The sequence below is a fragment of the Thalassophryne amazonica genome, chromosome 2 (assembly GCF_902500255.1).
Source record: "Thalassophryne amazonica chromosome 2, fThaAma1.1, whole genome shotgun sequence".
Lineage (NCBI taxonomy): Eukaryota > Metazoa > Chordata > Actinopteri > Batrachoidiformes > Batrachoididae > Thalassophryne > Thalassophryne amazonica.
In genome coordinates this window covers 111,301,848-111,323,248 of record NC_047104.1, presented here as the reverse complement: position 1 = coordinate 111,323,248, position 21,401 = coordinate 111,301,848, and the positions used below count along the sequence as shown (strand labels likewise).

General features: G+C 40.5%; 1 long non-coding RNA gene across 1 annotated transcript in view; it reads right to left on the bottom strand.

Moving 5' to 3' along the window:
• Positions 1-20,757, bottom strand: part of LOC117529150 — a 264,393-nt gene extending 243,636 nt beyond the window's left edge. The window contains exon 1 of the long non-coding RNA XR_004565934.1: positions 20,667-20,757. This is a non-coding gene — a long non-coding RNA (uncharacterized LOC117529150). The remainder of the gene's footprint in view (positions 1-20,666) is intronic.
• Positions 20,758-21,401: the final 644 nt, after the last annotated feature.

Below are 21,401 nucleotides of genomic sequence, written 5' to 3'. Positions count from 1 at the left end.
GTGTTACTGTACAAAACACAGTGGAACAACTGGTCAAGTATCAAGTACTGGTCATGCAAGGGCACTCCCAGTAATCCCAAAATGATTTTCCAGCCTATCAAGTAGAATATGCTGATCCGCTGTATCAAATGCAGGACTGAGCTCTAACAGCAACAGAACCATAGTGGTGTCCGAATCCATTGTAAGCAGAAGATCATTCACACACTTTAGTGAGAGCCGTCTCTGGGAATGATATTTTCTAAAAGCAGACTGCAGTGGCTCAAAGAGATTATTCTCAGTAAGATAGTCTATGAGCTGCCGTGACACCACTTTTTCCAGAATTTTAGAGCAAAATGATAGATTTGATATTGGCCAATAGGTTGTCAATACACTAGGTCAAGATTGGGACCAAAACCCCCAAGCCAGGAAACACATGTGACTCCCCCAACACTCGAGACTCCCCCAATACAGCCAGCAGGACCCATCCAAGACCCCACCCCAGCCCCTCATCCACTCCCCCGGATCCCATCCCAAACACCAAAGCCCAAGATCAGGAGACGACCCAAGTGAGAGCGGGACAGCACCCCACCCCACGGAGATCATGGTCCCCTCCTCCAAGCAGCTGTCCACCCCCTCATTGTCATCGCATGCGCCCCACTGCAACACCCCCCCCCAACAGGCTGTGGTACCCTGGGCCCCACAAACCCCAGAGTAGAGCGCCGAGACCACGGCAGAAATGGACAGACGGACCACCCCCCATCCCAGCACCCCAGACATCCCCAGCCATCTGGGGTCACAAACCCACCCTTGTTATTATAATTACTCTCCCTTGATGTGTGCGACCCCCCTAAGTGAGCAAGGATAAAGTGTTGCTTTAAAAGCAGGGCAGGAACGGCAGGTGGCAGACTGCCGTAGGAGGCCGCAGTACACTGCTGCACCTCAGACTGCCCTGCAAACCCACTATTGCCTAGTGACCTTGACTCTAAATTGGCGAATGTGTTTATTAAATGTGTAGAAGTAAAGTCTGTGTATTAAAATGGCAGGGCAAGATTGGCTGCTGTGGGAGGCTGCAGCGCACAGCTATGCCACAGACTGCCCTGCAAACCCATCACCAACACCTGACCACAAACCTATATGAACCCTATAATATGCTACTTAAAACCCAATATAATGCGCATACAAGTACTGAGCTAGTGAAGTGCATTAAAGCGTCTGACACGTGAGGCCTAACCCCAAGCAGCCGGTGGAAGGGAGAGGCATGGTGCAGGGAGTGAGACGCACACACCAGCTCCACCGGCCCACCCTCAGACCCAAGGGAGGCGCCAGGGCAACTACAAGACAGGGAGGAGGCGGGCAGTCCTGGAGGAGCACTGGAAGCCCAGGGGAAGAACAACCCAACAGCGGGGACAGGGGGCCACAGGGGCAACTGAGGAGCTAGAGGGAGACAGGCAGGGCCCACAGAATCACTCACAGAGTGACAAGGGAGCACCGGAAGGCAACACTCCCCAGTCCCCCGAGTCCCCACCCCCGACCCAAGATCCCCAAGCAAACCTTGGACCCCACTATCCAAACAGCCAAACCATCCCCGCATGCATCAGGCCACACAGCCCCACCTGAGGGGCCACCCATTTTATAAGATACAAGCTCTAACTCCACTAATGCAAACATTTTCAAGAAAGAACACATAACATCATTCTCTGACAACAAGAGTACCACAATGAGCTGCAACCTGGATCTGCAAGTACAAGAGTGGCATTCCCTTACAGGCAAAAATCAGTCCTCCAAACTCCAGTTCAAATTTAATAAGTTGATAAATAAGGACCACACACACACACACACACACACACACACACACACACACACACACACACACACACACACACACACACACACACACACACACACACTCACACTCATCTTCAACTGCTTAGTGCAATTAAGGGTCTTGGGGAGCTGGAGCCTATCCCAGCAGTCATAGAGCGCGAGGCGGGGTACACCCTGGACAGGACGCCAGTCTGTCACAGGGCTAAATAGGGACCATTGTTGGGAAAGTGTAAGTACACGGGACCCACAACAGGGGCGCAAATGAACGGACAATGGAATAGGTCAAATAACACACTTTACTGTTGTGAATATGCACAACAAGGACAACAGATTACAATAAAGGACAAAGTCAAATTCACACAGGTGTCGTGTGGGCAGGCTCGAAGATAGGAGACGCCTCTCCAAAGTAGAACCGGAACCACACGGTTTCCTCCGCCACCAGACCCCGGGAATACTGGAGCCGCCAAGTCCCGAACTCCCAGGTGGCCACTGCCTCCACGTGTCGGACCTGGTACTGCTGGCGAGGAATAAAGAACAGTTAAAGGAGGGCGCGTTCGCACCCAGGAATCCGAACGGCAGGTAAGCTACCTCCACCTCTCGTTGGGAAGTTCTCTCAGATAAATGCACAAAGTCACAAAGATCACTGTCAAACAGTTAGCTGAGTACGTTACCTTCTCGGTAGAAACGATATCTCGGCAAAGAGGTGGAGACGTCGTCCTGCTGATATACTCCTGCCGATCAGATGATTGGTAACAGCTGTTGCAGGTGATGCGTGACAGCTGTCACCCTGGCTGCTCCTGTGAGGCGGCTGCGCCCTCTGGTGCCTGGAGCCCGCACTCCAGACAGGGCGCCCTCTGGTGGTGGGCCAGCAGTACCTCCTCTTCTGGCGGCCCACACAACAACCATGTTCCATTAAATTGTGATAACTGGTTTCTTAATGAAGCGGATATTTTTTCCATTGATATATATTCAAAAAGGAGGTTTGACCAGTGGTCAATATTGATTGATTTTTTTTTTCCCAATTCAGCAAAATTTTTTTTTTTTTTTTTGGCAATAATCAGTGCTACAAGTATTGTTTTAGATTGTTTAGTTGGCAGTTCAATGACTGTTGTGTCTCCAAGTAAACATAAATTACGAGATAAGGAGATTCTATATCCCGAGATGGAGGACAATTTTACAGTTACCTTTGACCAAAAAACTGGACAGGTAAGCAGAGCCAAAGGGAATGAAAATAGGTGTCAGTAACAAACATCAGAGTCTGAGAAGCCCATTTTATACATCTTATATTGTGTAATGTGTGTTCTGTGAAGAATTTTGTATTGGATGAGGTGTAAGTTGGTATTTTTTGTCATCGAAAATATGTTTTTACAAATCTGTGTCTAGTGGTCAGGGTCAGAGGTGAGGAGGAGGTCCACCCCCTCATTTTAAACTGGGTCAGTGTAAAGCAGTGTCCACACATGATATTAACTTATATACCTTAGACAAAGTTTTTTTTATTGGGAAGAGCTTCTTGATGTCTGTCATTAATGTAGGTGGTTGTGGTGGGCACTGACGTGTCTGAAATTTATACATCACTGCATACTTTACTTGATGGTAAATAAAATGTCCTCCTATAATTCCAAACCTCTGCATCAAGTTATTAAATTACATGAACATGTTATTTTGAAAGAGGTGGTGAATGTGTGCAATTCCTTTCTGTTCCCATGTGCTGACATGAAGAGTTGCTTTATTGATCTTAAAGTCTGGGTTGTGCCAAATAGGAGCATCTATACAGATTTCCATTAGTGACTCTGTAATTTCTAAGGCTTTCCACCAGGCAGTCAGAGTGGAAGAAATCAACAGATTTTTAAAACATTTATGCCATTTAATGGAAGTAGTAATAAAGGGTAAATCTGAGAGTTTGATGTTGTTACATTCTGTTACATTCTATCCAGGAGCTGTGGACTGGATTTGGATGAATCCATTTAATCAAGTATTGTATCTGGTTAGCCAGATAGTAATGTAAAAAATTTGGTGCTTCCAGACCCCCTTGAGATTTAGTTTTCTGAAGAGTAGCTATGCTAATTTTAGCTTTTTTATTTTTCCTGTAAAACTTTGAAATGGCACACTCTAAGAAATGAAACACAGGGGTTGTAAATGTAATAAATACTATTATTTTCAGTATACTTGGAATCATTAATTTTAGGGATTTAACTAATAATGTTTCATTTGATTTAACAAATTTTAATTACAATATTGTTTTGCACTTAATTGACAATGTTATGTGGAAAAAGTTACCTTAACTTTATTAAATTCAACGTTTTATTTCTTAGAGTGCAGAATCTAAAGACTGAAACCATTTAACTGTGGGTTTGAATGGAATAATTGGAAAAAGGTCATTCATTTGTGGTAATATTTTCATTTTCATATACCCTTGATGTTAATGTTGTGACGTATTGCAGCTGCAAATGCTCCGATCAATATTGTGCATAATAGTGGTGAGAGTGGGCAGCCTTGTCTAGTCCTTCTTTGCAATGTGAAACTTTGAGATGTAATCTCGTTAGTTGTGACTGTGGCCTTTGGTGAGTTATAAAAGTTGTGAATCCAATGAATGATTCTCCAAAACTAAATTTATGAAGGACTAATAAGAAAACTCCAGCTGACGGTCAAAGACTTTTTCTGCATCCAATGACACCACTATTGCCTTTGTATTGCTACGCTGTTTGTTAATGAGATTGAGAAGTCTTATGACATTATTGGTAGAATGTCAACACTTAATAAACCCAGTTTGATTATTATGCATTATTGATGACAATATTTTTTCTAAGCAGGATGCCAATGCCTTAGCAATGATTTTTACATCAGTATTTATTAAAGACAGTGGGCGGTAATTAAAGGTCAGAGTAGGGTCTTTTTCTGGTTTCAGTTTAAGTTTTATTGCTGCAGTATACATATGAGTGGGAATCTGACCATTTGTCCAAATTTCTGATACAGTCCTAAAGAATAGTGGAGCAAGTATCTGCCAAAAATGCTTCAGGAATTCCAAAGGAAAGCCATCTGGACCCGGAGCCTTTCCATTAGGCATTTTATTCAAAGCTGCATGCAGTTCTGTGATAGTTACAGTGTTGTATAGTAACGAAGTAAAAATACTTCACTACTGTACTTAAGTACGTTTTGGGAGACTTGGTACTTCACTTGAGTTTTTTAATTCAGCTTACTTTCACTTTTACTTCACTACATTTCCGACCTTAATTGCATACTTCTACTCTTGATACATTTTCTATGCGCCATGCCATTACTCGTTACAAAACACACACACACACACACACACACACGAAAAAAGTTGTGTTTTCACCCAGAGACACCACTGATTACTAGTGACTGCAAGGAAGTCAGGCCGATTTGTCATGAGGCATGTCCGATAGGCTTTTTTGCAGTTGCGCACTTGGGGGGTGTTTGTCAGGAAAATGATCATTTCTCTGCATTGATTACAACAGACCTGCAGCGGGTCTGTAATCAACTTTTCTGCAGCGCGGCTTTGTTTTGAACCTTGAACCAATTGAAGCAGTGATTCACAGGTCAATGCAGTGCTTCGATCTACGATTCGTGGATTTTATTTCGCTTTATCCTAATTTTTTCCCACTAAAACCCTAAAGAACATATGTCTGTGAGTAATATTTTATATTTTTATGTGAAACCGACCTGTTATGGTCTTCTGAAACAGTTGATAGATGTATTTTATAACTTAAAAACGGGACAGATACTAACGCGTTAGCATGTCTATGGCGTTTTCAATGTTAAAGTTAGCATTAAGCTGTTTGCATCAGCACATTTGTGTTGATTTGTTTTCTGTACAATTAATGGCTCAGAATTTGTTGTCATAAAAGAGTCAAATTGTAATTTTTTAAATTATTCTTTATTCATATATTATAGCAACAACAATAATAGTCTACATAATAGACAATAATAGTCAATAATAATAGACTAATAATGTTACAATACAATTTTAGAGAAAGAGACAAAAATAACCTAATGAAACAAAACACAACAGAAAAGATAAAACCACGTAACAATGAAAATAAATAAATACATATAGAAATAAATGTTTCCGGTCAACACCTAGTGAGTAGCCTACTCTCGTTTAGGTTTTGAAACCTTGTTTCTGAAGTGTTTTTGTGTGATATGCACAATTTTCAGTATTTTGACTAATTTACCAGTCATTTATAAGCCTAGATAAACTTTTATTAAAAAAATCAGTCCGTTTTTGATTATTAACATTTACTTGTACTTTTACTTTCAATACTTGAGTACATTTAGTTGTACATTACTTGCCATACTTAAGTACAATAAATACTAGATACTTTAAGACTTTTACTTGAATAGCATTTCAATGAGTGACTTGAACTTCTACCAAAGTCATTCTTTTAATGGGTATCTGTACTTTTACTTAAGTGTGATTTTCCGGTAGTTTATACAACACTGGAGGGGGACCATCACCACCAATCTTCGACTGGACTGGGTTGCTTGACGCGAGAACGTTTCGCTTCAAATCATAGACGCTTCCTCAGCTAAAATTCTTGCTCTGGTGGTCTGACTTCTGTCTTGACTCTTGTAGAGAAGAATAATCAAGAAGTCACAAAAGCTGTTGGGAAAGTGTAGTGACACGGACCCACAACAGGGGGCGCAAATGAACGGTCAATAGATGAGCCAAAAAGTAACAATTTAATGTTGTGAATGTGCACAACGAATATACAGACAATCACAGAATATCATAACAGTCAATACACAGAGGTGACGTGTGGGCAGGCTCGAGGATAGAAGACGTCTGTCCTGAGAAGAGCCGGAACCACACGATTTCCGCCGCCCCAGAACCTGGTGAATACTGGAGCCGCCAAGTCCCGAATTCCCACGTGCTCACCGTCCCCGACTGTCGGATCTGGTACTGCTGGCGAAGAACAAAGACAGTCAAGTGTGGGTGTGTGTACACCCAGTAACAACAACTCTGGGAATGCCACCTCCACCTCTCATTCAATATGTTGCAGCGGTCTCAGCTGAAAAGGAGCGCCGTCTTGCACAGCCTCCTCACAAACGACCGGTTCTCCTGCAAATTCTCACAATAACAGAGTTACAAATCTCACAAAAAGGCTGAGGTATTACCTCCTATGAAGTATGATATCTCGGCAACGAGGTGGAGATGACGTCTGGTCTTTATGGAGTGAGATGATGTTGAGTAGATGGGTGACAGCTGTCAAGAGGTAATGAGCGACAGCTGTCACCCCCGGCTGTGTCCATGGCGGCAGCGCCCTCTCGTGCCTGAAGCCCGCACTTCAGGCAGGGCGCCCTCTGGTGGTGGGCCAGCAGTACCTCCTCTTCTGGCGGCCCACACAACAAAAGCTGGAGTTTTAAAACCTAACCAGACCCCTCCTACCGAGAGGCAGACTCCTATAGGCTAGTGACTAAACAATAGTTCTGATTAACACCTATTGTGCTCTAGTTAGCACCGTCCTAATGACAGGGCAGCTGTCCCTCTCCTGATGGCTCCCTTGACGACTCTGCTGATGACATGAATGAGTCATTACCATGAACAAAAGACTGAAACTACTTTGACCTGAGTACCCCATTGTAAACAGGGGATACCCCCTGTTTATAATGGGGTACTCAGGTAGTACTGGTACAGTTTTGTTTTATACTTTTTACTCTTTTAATTCATTTATTAGTAATTGGAGCGGGCTGCAGCCTCAACTTTACCTAAATTCTTGGTCTTTTAGTGAAGTTTAGGGCTAGTGGCCGGCGATCAGCTTAGTATTTCTCTGTTTTTCTTGTTGTTTAATGCTGGCAAATTATACAGTATTGTTGTCTTTCTGATGCCTGATTCTGTTTTTTCTCTGTTTAAGGTGCAGCTCCATCCAGAGATGGGAGTTGTATTCGTGTTGGCGATCCTCCTGTCTTGTGCACCAATAGCATTTCTTGTATATTCGTCCGTGAATTGTTCTGTGAATTGTTCTGTAATTATGTTTGTAGCATGGCCCAAGCAGAGGGTCACCCCTTTGAGTCTGGTCTGCTTGAGGTTTCTTCCTCAGAGGGAGTTTTTCCTTACCACTGTTGCTCTGGGGGTTGGTAAGGTTAGACCTTACCTCTTTTTTTTATATAATATTGCCAAGTTGGAATTTTGCATTATTTAATTCAGACAAATTTTGATCAGTTGTTTCCGCAGCATATTTATTTATTAAATGTTTAATTTTTTCTTCAATGTCACTTTCTAATTTATGCTCCATTTTTTATAAGAATAATAATGAAAGAATGAAATAATTTTGAAATAATGAAATAATTTTCCCTCTAATTACTGCTCTTCCTGTTTCCCAAAGCAAAGAAGGAGAAACAGAGAGTTATTTCTGTTATGTGTCGGACGCGGCTCGGAGAACCGACCAGCGTTTGAAGGACCCAGTATGAAATAAGCAGAGCACGGTACAAAGGCTAACTGAATTTAATACATAACAGTGATACAAAAAATAACAAAAGAAAGTGCGGTCTGGCGTGGTGTGCTCCCAGCAGCGCTAACGGTCCGGAGCCAGAAGCTGTTCGGACCCAAGGACCCCGCCGACACCCCCCAGGTGGCCGCAACAAACCGAGTCTGTGAAAGAAGGAACCATTATGTGAGTCCACACTCTACACACAGAGAGAACACTTAAAGGTGTACAAACAGCAAACACTTCCTGGCTTGATTACTAATCAGCTTCCCAACCTGCAGGCATGGAACATCCAGTTCACAAAACTCCACTGCAGTGGAAGCCGATACATGACTAACATACAGCTCAATATAAAAAGGTGTGAGGGACACCACATTTACTGACTGTATAAATGTTAGTCACAAAATCTATCGTACCTCAGGAAGTGTGCTGACGAGCGTGAGACCTCACCCCCTCCTCTTTCACAGACCGTGCATCAAACCCTGGACGTTCTCTGCATCCACTGATGATGAGATGGCTCCCGAGATGACGATCTCACCCGTCTGGTCACAAGGTCGAGTCTCTGGCAAATACACACTGTATACTCCAGTCTTAAATGCCACCATGTTCCAATCCATATAGATGCACCTCAGCTGTGAGTCCTGACGAGCCGCAGGTGATCAGGGTGAGGTCCTGATAACCTCAGCAACACAGCCACTCAGTCCCAAATGCAAGCCACCTGGAAGGAAAAACAAAAGACAGAAACAAAAAGGCAGCCAGGCCCCCCAGCCATACAACAATTTCTTTTGATAAAGTCTGCCCACTCTCTCCTTGATTTTATCAAATTCACAGTCCTTAGAAGGTGAGGTGTTGAAGCACCATGAGTGAGATGGTTTAATTAGTGGATTCTATTTGTACAGAAAGTGACACAGGAGCATGATCGCTGATAGTGATGGAATGAATTTTAGAATTAATTTTGGGAGTTATAGAATTACTAAATATGTTACTAAAACTCACCGTGGGTGTGTTGTTCTTGTTTGTTGCATCATCATTGCACTGAGACACACCGAGATGACGCAAACTGTTGTAAAGCGCTCAGAGCTGCTGTAAAAAAAACAGCAAAGTAATGACTCGCCACATCCAGTAATGATACATCAAAAATTAGTGTGTTGCCTATGGGGATCCATGGACTCTAGATTGGGTGGCGTTTATAAAATAGGTAGCTGACATTTTTCAAGGGTGGTAATAACTTATGCAAAGTTTCTATAATGAGCTGGAATGGCGTGTGAGTCCAGAATGTTTGTAGAACCTCAGACATTAGATCTCAACAATTTTTAGAAGAATCAAATCAAATCAAATCAATTTTATTTATATAGCGCCAAATCACAACAAACAGTTGCCCCAAGGCGCAAGAAGAACTCAACCCTTTTATTTCCTGTTAATTATGTAATTTTTTAAATATTAATGTACTGTCTGTGACTGTAATGCATTAATAAATTGTTTAGGTGCTTGTTATCATACACACATCATTATTATTATAATTATTATTATTATCATTATTATTATTATTTTATTATTACTTCTATTTTGTCACTTGATTTTTAAATGAACCACAATGGAAATAAGTGTTTTCACTTTCTTGTGTCTTCCATGTAGTTTTAATGTATTTACAATTATATTATGTACTTAAGTTGAACTTACTAAATAAAATCACACACATGCATGCATACAGGTACGCAGACACCACTTCACTTTTAATATATAGATGATTTACCACCCCCTGCTGGAATGGTGTGTGAGTCCAGAATGCAATTATCAATGTCCATTGTTCAGTGTTTTTAGCTAATATCCATAGTTCTCCAAAAATATTTGTCCTATCAATGTTACATTTTGGCAGCGTTTATCCTTGACCCAAAATACATAAACATTCCAAATGGCAAATGTCAGCTCTCCCCAGTTTGTCCCTGATCGAATTAATACGCAGGCACACATGCACGTATACATGTACACAGAGGCCACTTCGTTTTTAATGTCTAAGTCCAGAATTTAACTGTATAGACCCCTATTAGTCACTCGCCGTCACTGCGATGGGACAAGGGGTATTTTGTGAGGAACACAGTGCTTTGATTACTCTGTATGAGGCACAGTGTATCACAGATGGAGAACCATCTGATTACAGATGTGTTTAACAACTGCTTCCTTGGCTACCCTCAGTGCCACCACAGCCTGCTTTCTCATCTCCCTATACAGCCCGGCATTTCAGTAAGACTGTTCCGGATAATATTCAAAGTGCCCTCAGATATGAAACACCTCATCCTCTGGACATTGGTGACAGCAGTGAAATCATGGACTATTTTTAGTGTCTGGTTGCAAAGGTACATTCTCCTACATTCCATTTGGGTGTGTCCAGTTGTATTCAAATCCGTGAGTCCTCCGGACAGCCTACATGCAAAGTCCTACAAAAATGTGTGATCTAGATGTCTGACCATGTTTAATCTTGCACAGAGAGCACACAGCAGTCTGTGAAACTTCAGCTGAATCCTTTGAAAAGCTACAATAAGTCCAGGTTTGTAAACAAGGCACTTCTATAGACCAGACAGTTCTGCAAAGGTCTCCAGCACCGTTCCATGAGAACATCATCAACCTCCTTAGCACCACCATAGGTATCAGAATGCCATATCAGCCGTGCTGCCTTGTACAGTCAAACCAGGATCCAGCAACTTGTTGCCTCGGCTTCTTGCAAAGCAGAGGAGCAATGGATCATATTAGCAATGGTTACTAGATCCATGAGGACCGGTACAGTTCTTGAAGCCAGTCCTGTAAGTGCCAAGGATTAAACTGAATTCACCCATAACCAGTGGTATATCACAACTGGGTCAGTTGTCAAGGGAAACTGTGAGTAAAGTCTCCTTCACCGAGATATCACTCACCATGGTCAGAGAGCAGAGTGAGACACCATACAAGGTGTCAGGGAATATCAGCTACTGAGATCTGACCAATTCCACATCTCTGCACCTCACACTGAACAGCCACTGCGATGTGTTTTACATTGGCTGGAGTGCAAATCTATCTCCAGCCCCCAGATGGAGAATAATGCTAGAACAGAAACAAAATAAATATCACAGACTATTTGCAAAGTTTATTTTGGCTTTTATCCAAACAAATTAAATACTCAACAAAACCAACAGTTATAAACAATATTTCATAAGTAAAACTATGTAGTAGGTCCCTTCAACTGTTCCTTTTGGGTTTCCACAGCAGATCCAAGGTGGGTCTGCCTGTTGATTTGGCACGTTCTACACCAGATGGTTTCCTGCTGCAACTCCATGTTCTATGGAGAGTGAATAGTGGTAGGTTTTGAACCTAGAACCTTCTGCACTGAAACCAAGCACCCGTACTATAACCTTGGCCACTATCCCTGCCTTGTAAGCACACCTACATAAAAATGCAAAATAACAAATAAATAAAATACTACAGGTTCAATCATTTATCTTCGATCAATACCTTCACTCATTTTGCCTTGGTGTAGATTCAGTTCAGTGGGTAAGCTAAAATGCAGACTTATGATTTGTCCACCAGGGGTGCAATGATCACATCGCACATCTAATCAACAGGAAGTTCTTTTGGCTTCTCACTTTTTTATTGGGGGGGGGGGGGGAGAACAGCAGTTCTGATATGGATCTCCATGCTGATTTGGCAAAGTTTTACACCAGATGTACTTCAGGATGCAACTGCAAATTACATGGAGAATGGGTAGGAGTGGCCTCAATCTAGGAAGCTTCTGCTCTAGACCCAAATACACCAACCACTCGACCACGACACTGCCCACAAACATCTAATAAATGACATGGAAATTTAGTTAAAAATAAATTAACTGAGTTTACATATTAGCGATGATAGCGCCATCAATCAGTAAAGGTTTTGAATTAATGTTTCTGTTAATGTTTGATGTTAAAATGCACTTAAGAAGAAAATGGACAGACTGTGAGACAGAGCAAAGAAGATAAAAAGACAAAATTGCAGAATACATAAGTTGCTAGTAGACTTGTTATTTCTAAACCTTTTGCATTACAAGCAGAATTACTTAACAGTAATAAAAAAATCCTCTTTACAAATGTGTCAACAAATTTAGTAATTTTTTTTTTCAACATTTGACCAAACACTCTTGAATTACTGTAATTAATGCAATATACACTCAGGGGCGATAATAATACAGTACAAACTGTGGAGTATACTTTGATTCTGGCAGAAGAAATGGTGTTGAGTTTTACTATCTGACTAAATGTTGGTATGGGGGACGTTATGAGCTTTATTGGAGACTTAGAGGATTTCTGGTGATGATTTGCACAATGATTGTATTCACTATGTTTGCCATGGATTTAAGTATGATTTACACATTATCCCGCCCTTTTACGGCAAGAAACCTGACAAATGGGCCGATCTCTGATCAATAGTCAGCGTGGGTGGATACCGTGTATTTACTATTTACTGTGCATTGTATGAAGCTGAGATCAAACTGAGATGATTTTTGTTGTTGTTGTTGTTGAAGTGATTGTTAATTCTTCAATAAATTATTTCACAATATGTGTGAGAAGGTGTTTTGTTATTGTTTATTGTGTTTACGTGAATACAAAGTGTTCTGGTGCCAGTTTTATGCTATATAATATTTATTTTTGGTGTCATACTGATCTCATCAACTGCTGTAATATGTGCATTTTATCATTTTGCATTATTGATGCTGTTCTTTTTTTCCTGCTCCTTGATAAGAGCATACAACTTTTCTGACACCAGAGATGCCACTGTGTGCACTGACACACTCGAGGATGTCTGCTGGATGTCATAACTGAATAGCTCCATATCATGCATCAATCATTTAATGACTGAAATGATTGTTTCGTGGATTTTACATCACTTCATTAAGTGTGATGTGATGCTCTGGTGGGTGGGGCGGTGGGCCCGTACACTGAGGCTCTTTGGAAATGTAGAGAAAACACTTTGGAGCACTGAGAAATTCTAGCCACTGTGGGGTAGTGTTTCTCTTCATAAGAGGTATGCTATACAGCAACTGTACTCAGAAAGAAACAGGGATTAAAATGGTTCCTTTATCATAGATTGTGCTAAATGTCCAGATTGGGATGAAATAATTAGCCCAGCATACTATTAAGATGTTTTACAGTGTGTATTTATAAAAATGAAGCAACCAATAGTTATTTGATGGAAGTCCAAAAAGCTCTTTAGGAAGAATGAGTAATAATTACTCACAAGCTGTTTTTGTTTTTTTTAGAGTTTCCCTGCAAATCAAATGTTGAAGATGGTTTTTAGCACAGCCATTTGACATTTATACTGATAAACAGTAATTTGTTGTTGTGATTTTATGGTTGGATAAATTCAGGTCACTAGTGATAGGTTCTCTTGCATTTGTAAATAGACTGCTTTATGAGCTCAAGTTCTATAAACCTCATCCAGTACAAAGTCACATTTCTTTTAAATCTACACAAAGTTTTCAGCTCCACAAATACTTATCTAGAATTCGGTCACATGTAGTCAATGTAATGTCAATCCACTAATACTAGTCAGCTCATTTTGACATGATAACTCACAAAGTTATGAGTGACCTTTTCAATTAATAGAATAGAATAGAATAGGGCCTTTATTGTCATTGTACACATATACACAAACAACAAAATTTGTCCTCTGCATTTAACCCATCCTAATTATAGTTAGACACGATCCAACCACTATGAGCAGTGGGCAGCCACAGTCTGGTGCCGGGGACCAACTCCAGATGTAGAGGCGCTGCCTTGGTCAGGGGCAGAGAAAGGAGCAGACCCTAAATAAGCATGTTTTTGATTGTGGGAGGAAAAAGGAGTGCCCAGAGGAAACCCACACAAACACGGGGAAAACATGCAAACTACACACAGAAAGGGCAGGAAGAGATCCCACAACTTTCTTGCTGTGAGGCACCAATGCTAATTTTTAATTAAATAATATAATTAAACAAGAGCAATGAGAGATTTCTGACATTTCCCAATCTGGATCTGGATCGCCTCCAAAATTCAGTGCAGTCTTCCATGGCCTATTATGTATCTGTGATGAAACTGTGGTACAAATCCGTAAAGAAGGTTTGATCCTTTAAAGCCTATATAAGGTGAATCTTGATCCAGAATCTGGATCCTGATCTGGATGACCTCCAAAATTCAGCGGAGTCTTCCATGCCCTGACATCTATCTGTGGTGTAAATTTGGTGAGAATCCATGAAGTAGTTTTGACATAATCCTTCAAAGCATATATAAAGTGAAATCTTGATCCAGAATCCGGATATGGATCTGGATCGTCTCCAACATTTACTGGAGTCTTCCATGCCCAAATACAACCCCAATTCCAATGAATTTGGGACGTTCTGTAAAATGTAAATAACAGAATACAATGATTTGCAAATCCTCTTCAATATTCAATTGAATACACCACAAAGACGATATTTAATGTTCAAACTGATAAACTTTATTGTTTTTGTGCAAATATTTGCTCATTTTGAAATGGATGCCTGCAACACATTTCAAAAAAGCTGGGACAGTGGTATGTTTACCACTGTGTTACATCACCTTTCCTTCTAACAACACTCAATAAGCGTTTGGGAACTGAGGACACTAAGTGTTGAAGCTTTGTAGGTGGAATTCTTCCCATTCTTGCTTGATGTACGACTTCAGTTGTTCAACAGTCCGGGGTCTCCATTGTCATTATTTGCGCTTCATAATGCGCCACACATTTTCAATGGGCAACAGGTCTAGTACCCGCACTCTTTTACTACGAAGCCACACTGTTGTAACACGTGCAGAATGTGTCTTGGCATTATCTTGCTGAAATAAGCAGGGACATCCCTGAAAAAGACGTTGCTTGGATGGCAGCATGTGTTGCTCCAAAACATAGATGTACCTTTCAGCAATGATGGTGCCATCACAGATGTGTAAATTGCCCATGCCATGGGCACTAACACACTCCCATACCATCACAAATGCTGGCTTTTGAACTGTGTGCTGGTAACAATCTGGATGGTCTTTTTCCTCTTTTGTCAGAATTGCACGATGTCCATGATTTCCAAAAACAATTTGAAATGTGGACTCATCAGACCACAGCACACTTTTCCACTTTTCCATTTCAAATGAGCTTGGGCTCAGAGAAGGCGGCGCCGTTTCTGGATGTTGTTGATGGATGGCTTTCGCTTTGCATGGTATTTACTTACACTTGTAGATGTAGCGACGAACTGAGTTAACTGACAATGGTTTTCTGAAGTGTTCCTGAGCCCACGCAGTAAGATCCTTTACACAATGATGTCAGTTTTTAATGCAGTGCCACCTGAGGGATAAAAAGTCACAGGCATTCAATGTTGGTTTTCGGCCTTGCTGCTTATGTGTAGAAAATTCTCCAGATTCTCTGAATCTTCTGATTATATTATGGACTGTAGATGATGGAATCCCTAAATTCCTTGCAATTGAACATTGAGAAACATTGCTCTTAAACTGTTGGACAATTTTTTCACACAGTTGTTCACAAAATGGTGATCCTCGCCCCATCTTTGCTTGTGAACAGCTGAGCCTTTTGGGGATGCTCCTTTTATACCCAATTATGAATGACTCTCACAAATTAGTGTCCTCAGTTCCCAAACACTTGAGTGTTGTTAGAAGGAAAGGTGATGTAACACAATGGTAAACATACAACTATCTCAGCTTTTTTGAAACGTGTTGCAAGCATCCATTTCAAAATGAGCATATATTTGCACAAAAACAATAAAGTTTATCAGTTTGAACATTAAATATCTTGTCTTGGTGGTGTATTCAATTGAATATAGGTTGAAGAGGATTTTCAAATCACTGTATTCTGTTTTTATTTACATCTTACACAACATCCCAATTGGGGTTGTATGTATCCGTGGTGAAAATTTGGTGAGAATCCGTGAAGTACTTTTGACGTAATCCTTCAAAGCCTATATAAAGATGAAGAATGAATTACAGAAATTTAAACAATGGTTCGATTCAAACAAATTATTGCATTTTGGTAAAAGTATCATATTTGGGAATAAGTTATTATGTGGGGGCGCAAGTTAAAAGGGCGATCCAAGGCCCGACTGAACCCAGCATAAAATAACTTGAAGCAGTTCCAAAGAAACAAATTTATTTATCACCCTGTCGTGCTGTACATAAATGTCAAAATAAAATACATCTGGTGGTGGCTAAACAGGCGGCGCGCTCTCTCTGCGCCTAGACTGACCGGAGCCCGAACGTTCAGGACTCAGGATCTCCGCCGACACCCCCCCCCCCAGGTGGCCTTTCCCGGACTATACTCTGTGAGGAGGAAACAAAGGTGATATCCTTCAATATAAATATCAGAAACTATTAGAGGCTTACTTATCAGCAACACGTTCAGTTTGATCTCAGCATTATTTAAAAGAAGAGCTGCTCGCAGCCGGTGGAGGATTATCACTCCGCACGTCACCGCCGCGAGGAGCAAACAAGACACTGACTTTTAGTATTTAAATTTAGCTACGCAAAATTGCCACATTATTTTCATAGATAAACATTCAAAGAAAGTCACCTCTGACGTGTGCTGACAGCATTTGCCTCTCACCCTCGTCAGGCTCTGAAGCGACCCTCAGCGTCCCCAAACGGTCGACACAACGTTGTTTTGAGCTGTGAAAAGTTGAATTCTCTGGCAGCCAGCACTCATCACCGCTGGCTTAAATGCAGCTCCTCATTTCTCTATTGACACCAGCTGAAAGTCCTTACTCTGCACGTGAATGCCACAGGTGCAGCAGATTGTCCTGAGTAAGCGCTGCACGTGAATGCCACAGGTGCAGCAAATCCTTGTATCAGAGGTGAGAGACTCTTCTGCAGCACAATTTACCCAGAGAACAGTCCCAAACCACCTGGAAAGGAAAACAAACACACAAACACCAACACAATATCCAACCCCGCCCCCCAACACACAACATAAGTCCAGGAACTTAAGCAGAAATTCATTATCACATGATATCGAAAGTGAAATTGTAACAGATACAAAATTTCTTGGGGTTTTTATTGATGATAAATTAAGCTGGAAAACACATATTAATTATCTAAAATCTAAAACATCAAAAGCCATTGCAATTCTGCATAACGCACAAGACTTCCTCTCCCAACATTCTTTGGCCATTTTATATCTTTCATTTCACTTCAATCACTTGTTCCATATATGACATACTGTGTTGAGGTTTGGGGAAATACATATAGAACTAATACTAATCCAGTGTTTCTGTTGCAAAAGAAAGCTATAAGACTTATCAGTAATAAACCATATCATGAGCCAACAACTCCATTATTTGCCTGTTTACAAATTTAAAAATTCTGGGACTTGGTTGATTACATCACAATACAAATTATGTATATAAAGTTAAAAATAAACTTTTGCCTCAACATGTTCAGCATCTGTTCAAAATGAGGGACTCCAGTTCCAATTTGAGAGGAACATTATTTTTTGAGAAATTAAAGATCCGAACTACTGTAAAAAGTCAGTGTTTCTGTTAAAGGTGTTAATATTTGGAATAGCTGTCCTGATAATATTAAATTACTCGGTACCTTGGTTGGCTTTAAAAGGCTTTACAACAACAACAAAAAAATTACTCATTATAGTTTGAAGAATTAGGTTTACCAATTTTGTTATTGTGCTTGGGATTGTGCACTATTGCTTGTTTGGTTGTGTTTTGAAATTTTAGTGCATTGATTAAGTTGTATTGTACATTTATTTTGTATTGTTGTTATGAATATATATATTTATATATGTATACATTCTTTATTTTTTATCGTATAAGGGGAGGGTATTTACAAGCTTTGCTTCTGCCTTCACCCTTTTGGCCACACAGGTTTACTGTACGTTGTTCTTTTTATGAGTTTTTGTAATTGTCTTTGTTGTTGTTCATCTGTGTGCCGAATAAATAAATAAATTCATTCATTCATTCATAAAGTGAACCCTGATCTAGAATCCGGATCCAGATTACCTCCAAAATTCAGTGGTGTCTTCCATGTCCTAATATCTATCAGTGGTGCGAATTTCGTGAGAATCTGTGAAGTTTTTTTGACGTAATCCTTCAAAGCGTACAGAAAGTGAAATCTTGATCCAGAATCCAGATTCGGATCTGTGTTACATCCAAGATTTAATGGAGTCTCTTCCATGTCCTAACATGTATCCATGGTGAAACTTTGGTGAGAATCTGTGAAGTAGTTTTGAGGTAGTCCTTCAAAGCCTATATAAAATGGATCTTGATCCAGAATTTGGATCCAGATCACCTCCAAAATTTAATGGAGTCTTCGATGCCCTAATATCTATCTGTGGTGCAAATTTGATGAGAATCTGTAAATAGTTTTGACATAATCCTTCAAAGCCTATGTAAAGTGAATCGTGATCCAGAATCTGGATCCTGATCTGGGTCACCTCCAAAATTCATTTCACATTGAGAGTTCAAATGAAGAACTACCAACTGCAAATTCAACACTTACAATCACCTCGAAGACCTTTTATCTGCTTAATTTGCCATAAAACAATGATGGAGTAGGCCACACCTAGATATAAAACTTATTAATAATAAATGGGCTGGATTTCTATAACACTTTTCCATATTATACAGATGTTCAAAGTGTTTTACAATCTCTCTCTCTCTCACACACACACACACACACACACACACCGATGTCTGCGTGCTGCCATGCATGGCACATAACCGCATACCAGGAACCAGGGATTTTGGGCCCCATGAAAAGAAATCTTACTGGGCCACCCCAATATTATTTTGTCAGTACTATTATTATATTAGGGGCCTGTCTGGGCCCCTGTCAATCATGGGCCCCTAAAATCCTTCTCCTTATTCTCCCCTTCATGGCAGTCCTGCCAGGCGCAATATCGGGATTGAGAACCTTGCTCAAGGGTTACGTTATTGAGTTGCCTGTCTGATTGGGGAACTGATGACCCTCTGGTCACAAGCCCTAACTGCCATATGCCCAGTTAGCTATGGCTCTGAAAGTAAAGGAGCTGTGTATAAATAAAAAAAAGGTTGTAAATCTGATAGGGCTAATGCAATATTTTTTGATAAACCCTTTGAATTAAAGTTAAATATTGACATTTTAAGCAAATCTTGATTGCTTCATTTTAAGACGGTTTGTCACAATAAGACTGAATAATAATGACTACATACGCATAAGTGGTGTCTCTGATTTCACTCCTGCTGTGTTCGCACACAGAGCCATGTAGAATTATTGTTCCACTGTGTGCCGCTTTCATTTCTCCACAAGAAAACAGTTCCTCCACCAGAAGCCGGTTCCCGGTAGCTTAGCTTATCTATCAGTTTTGCTCAGCTTAGCCAATAACACAAACATTGAAGCTGGTTCATCTCCCGACTGTCCTGTTAACAGCGGTCACTTGTTGTCATGTTCTGTACGACTCCGTGATCATAGAAGCAGCTTCTTCAGTGACACTCACAGTGTCCCACACATAGTAACACCTGCCGCGAGAGGGCTTGAATGGACTCTCACAGCGCACACTCTGTCTTTCAGCCGCTGGTGTGCACAAATAGTTGTAGGAACAGGTGTATGAGGTGTTGGAGGCAGCTACAAATTTACACATTTTGCATACGATTCCTGCTTCATGCACACTTCATGTGCAGTTCGACCACATTCATACTATGTTTGAAGGGGTGGCAGTGCAACCACAAACACGGCCATGTCTACACTTTCAGGAGAGGAAACATACATTGTTAAGAATTTTCTCCTGGCCACAGGAAAGGAAAGGAAAAAATTCATGGTTCGATCCATGTTTTCACATCTGCTGGCTTGAGATGCACTATATAAAAAAACACCTCACTTTCCTCCTCAAAATATTATCTTTGGAAAATCTGTCCACCTAATAAGCAACACTAGTCACTTTAGTGCATCCTCATAAAATACAGATTTCAACCATTTTGAAGTATTCATCATTACAGTCCACAAAAAACCACACTGATTTCACACTGTTAAAAAAAAAAAATCTATTTTCCCCATTCATTTCAATAGAGGCCCTCGAGAGGCATGGCCTGAGATGATACTGCATTGCATAAAATAAGTGCTATTTATTATAAATTTTGTTGGCACAAATAAAACATTTCTACTTCAAGCCCTGATGAATAATTCTGATCCCTGTTTAATTAAGCAGGTTGAATAAAAAAAAAAGAGTCTATTTTCAGTAACAGATTGCAGAGCTGCAGGCTAATGGATATTCCACATGTTCACACAGACACTCTAAGAAAACATTTGGAAGCAACATTTCGGAAAACTCTTACAAACAGTCCCATAAATTAACTGCTCGAAGGTTTTTTGATGGGAGGTGATTGATTCAGCTCTCTGGTACTGTGCTCTCCTGTGTTTTATGGTTTAAACTCACATGGTAATAATATTCAAGATTAAGATCTTCCCCTTGAGACATGAAGTGAGTTTGTCTTGTTGAACTAGTTCACCCCTTCACCATCAGCACCTGTATAAAGTGTAAAACTGTGAGTCGAGAACATGCATTTGAAAATGCTTTTCCTTTTTTAGGCTACCTGTGAAAAGAACCAGAATCTAATTGAGAAAAATATGAAAATTATGTTATTCCGACACATTCCGATTATGTGCAAGTGGTGTACACATTTAATTCATGTAAATCCAAGAGACTTTTTTCCTTAAGAGGCACCTGCTTGCCACGTACACAGAGAAACACGCCACATGGCCTAAACGTTGATAATGTTCTTTCACAATGCAAACTGTACTCAACTGAGTAACCATTTCTATGTACAGTTGGGAAAATAAGTATTTGACCCCCTGTCCGTTTTGTAGGTTTTCCCACCTACAAAGAATGGAGAGGTCTGTAATTTTTATCATAGGTACACTTCAACTGTGAGAGACAGAATCTAAAAAAAAATCCAGTAAATCACATTGTATGATTTTTAAATAATTAATTTGCATTTTATTGCATAAAATAAGTAATTGACCCCCTAGAAAAACAGAGCTTAACAATTGGTACAGAAACATTTGTCTGCCATTATAGAGGTCAGACATTTCCTGTAGTTCTTGACTGTTTTCACACACTGCAACAGGGATTTTGGTCCACTCCTCCATACAGATCTTCTCCAGATATTTC